Raw genomic sequence first — 3,321 nt, forward strand, 5'->3', positions numbered from 1 at the left:
TAGTTCATATTCATCACAATGAAATCTAGAAATATTTGCTTTGCAATAATAAAAAGGTGATTAAACTATTTTACTTTAAAAAAAAAACGAAGTAAAACTCTATTTCACCTCTTAGTGTAGTTTTTAGTAAACCCAGATTTGCACACGTGTGTTTATGATGTTCCTCATGAAAGTCACTGAGGACAAAATCATATTTTACCAAGAGATTCTTCAGAAGTAAACATCAGAAATAATGTCCTTTTGTACAATCTCGTATAAAACGGTACATGATGTCACCGTATGTGTAAATGTATGAAACATTTACCGTAATGTGGCATTTTACTCCGACTCACTAGATTTTGGTCATTAATGATTGACATTAATGATAAAACGAGTGTCAGACGTGCAGGTCAAGTGTTCAGAGACTCTGTGAGACTCGTGACCTTTGATCTTGCCATTGCCAGCGCCATGCTGTTGTATCATACACTGAGGTACAATACATACAGTGATTACAGTAATTACATTAATTAATGTAAAGCTGTATCATGTAGGAAAACCATTTAAACACAGTAATGTGTAGTTGTTGGTAAACCTATACACTTTGCTGACAGATTGTTTATGATGTTCCTCATGAAAGTCACTGAGTATAAAATCATATTTTACCCAGAGATGCTTCAGAAGTAAACATCAGAAATAATGACCTGGAGTGTAATCTTCATAATGAAGAGGTACATCAGGTACATTTCACTGTGTGTTTACAGTACACTGTGGCTTACACACTGATTCTGCTCATCAATGATTCATATGTTAAAACATGTCATATGATTAATGATGAAACGAGTGTCATAGGTGCAGGTGAAGTGTCCAGAGATTCTGTGAGACTCGTGACCTTTGACCTTGCCGTTGCCAGCGCCATGCTGTTGTATCACGACACATACAGTAATACCAGTAATACATTAGTCAATCATGTAAAATGGTATCATATATGAAAATCACTAATACACGTTCATGGTGTACTGTAACCCTTCATATCTGTTTTAGCAATGAATTTGACATAAAATATGTTTAAGAAGTGACTTAAGATAGTGAAGATGAAGAATCTGCAGGTTTGATGACAGGAACTGATGCTTTCTAGAAGATGAAAACACACACACACACACGCACACACACACACACACACACACTTGTCAATATAACATATTCAATTTTAACTTAATTACCGAGATATTCACGGCTCAATATTTGAGAAAAACTGTGATATGCGATAACTTGTTAAATAATGCAACATTTGATTTGCAATACGATAATCTTAAGTAAATTTAAATAAAATTAAACGGATAATTATACAACCAACAAGCTGCAGAATTTACAGTCAATAAATCAATAATTTAAAGTCATCTTGATGCTGATGCTGTTTCACCATGAAAAAATTATAAAGTGACACCAATGAGTTTGAAATTTGGTGTTTGGCAAAAAAAAAATGTACAAATGGATAGTCAAAGTAATCACACACACACACACACACACACACACACACACACACACACACACACACACACACACACACACACACACACACACACACACACACACACACACACACACACACTCTCTCTCTCTCTCTCTCTCTCACTCACTTACACACTCACACACACACACACACACACACACACACACACACACACACACACACACGGATCAGCTCACTCTCATAAGTTCTCACCTCATCTCGGACTTCTCCAGAAACATCTCAGAATCACAAGAATCTACAAATTAAAACACAAACATCTGATTAGGTCATGGGTTTAATTCTCAGGGAATGGTTGAACTGATTCATGAATTGGTCAGATTATGAATTCAATGTAAGTTTCTTTGGATAAACAAATGTCTAAATGATTGTGTTCATAGTTTATATGTGGAGTGAATGAAGCGTATGACTGATTCAGACACAGATCTGATGATGAAAGACGTGTTTTATCCTGAAACTCACAGTTCGGTCTCTCGCCCTGAAAGCTGTTCCTGCGAGCTCGTCTCTCGCTCTTTCTCTCGATCTTTCTCTCGCTCTTTCTCTCTCCTGGTTCAGTTTTCAACACGCCATCTTTCTCTCTTCTCTTCTTCTTCTGTAGACTGATCCACATGCCATGCGATATTTCTCTTAAACTCTCTTTTTAGAATGACTGTTGCAAACAAAACAAGTATAATTTAGAGTTAAAGAGGATATAAATTTGTTTTTATAATTATTGTGCAATACAGGTTTACACTTAAGTTTCAGTTTAATACAAATATCAATCTCCGGATTTAAACAGATAACTGAATCTCTTATATAGACCATAAAGATGAAATGTTTTACTCACCTTGATGAGTTATAGAGCTGATATATTCACTGCGTCTCTGAGATCTGCTGGTGTTGAACTGGTTGAACTGGTTTCTTACAGCAGAGCAACGCCTTCGCTGACATTCATTACTCATTCATACAGGAAACAAGAACAAGAGTGTTTGAGATGTTTTACATTGTTTGCATGGTGTAGTTCAGCCGTATACGGGTGAGTGCATGTGAACTGATGGAACTGAAAGCATTTTGTTGTTTTTGAATGACATCCACATTCTCTCACAACTTTTAAGAAGAAAAACCCGAGCATCTGAAACTCCACAGTCTTAAACCATAATTCAACAATCACACACACACATTTTACATTTCCAAAAAACATCACTTATTTTACGTCCAAAGACGTATAATTGTGATAACTGCATAGGTTACTGTGGCATGTTTTCTTTCTTTTGTTGTCGTTTTGTGTCTCCTGATCTCATTTGGCTCCTCCCACTCTTTCACTTTGACCCCTCCCACTCTGACCCCTCCCCCACCCTGGCTCCTCCTGCTCAATGCTGGCTCCTCCCACTCCCCACTCTGACCCCTCCCACTCTGACCCCCCCCCCCCCCCCCACACACACACACACACCCTGGCTCCTCCCACGCTGACCCCTCCCCCACCCTGGCTCCTCCCAATCTGGCTCCTCCCACTCCCCACTCTGGCTCCTTGCTTTAATACTGTTGCTTTACTGTTTGCTTATTGGTGAAGCTTTCACCTTTTACACAGTTGCCATCTTTTTCTTTCGTTTCGGAAGCTTTCTTCTGGTTTGTGGCTAGATAGGGAACAAGTGTAGTAAACATTACTGTTGTTGATTTGTTTTCTTTGAGAAAATGGTTTTAATTCTCAAGGCAGAATTATTTTGTTTGTTATTTTGCCCTCATTCACTGATTTCTCTTCACTGTCTCTGATCCTGAAACTAAAGGCCTTTGAGTTTCACCTCAAATCTACTTCTGACATCTAGTGGACAAAGATG

At 38.1% G+C, this 3,321-nt stretch overlaps 1 long non-coding RNA gene across 1 annotated transcript; it reads right to left on the reverse strand.

Annotated features, from left to right (window-relative positions):
- Positions 1-282: 282 nt before the first annotated feature.
- LOC143730787 (uncharacterized) lies at positions 283-2,879 on the reverse strand. The gene is made up of 6 exons (XR_013200622.1): positions 2,842-2,879; positions 2,334-2,808; positions 1,970-2,156; positions 1,703-1,745; positions 862-1,110; positions 283-414 (listed from the first exon to the last, which is right to left on the reverse strand). It is a non-coding gene; the product is annotated as an uncharacterized LOC143730787 (long non-coding RNA).
- Positions 2,880-3,321: the final 442 nt, after the last annotated feature.

Source organism: Siphateles boraxobius, unplaced genomic scaffold (assembly GCF_051911475.1).
Source record: "Siphateles boraxobius isolate OS27281-9 unplaced genomic scaffold, OSU_SipBor_1 81, whole genome shotgun sequence".
Lineage (NCBI taxonomy): Eukaryota > Metazoa > Chordata > Actinopteri > Cypriniformes > Leuciscidae > Siphateles > Siphateles boraxobius.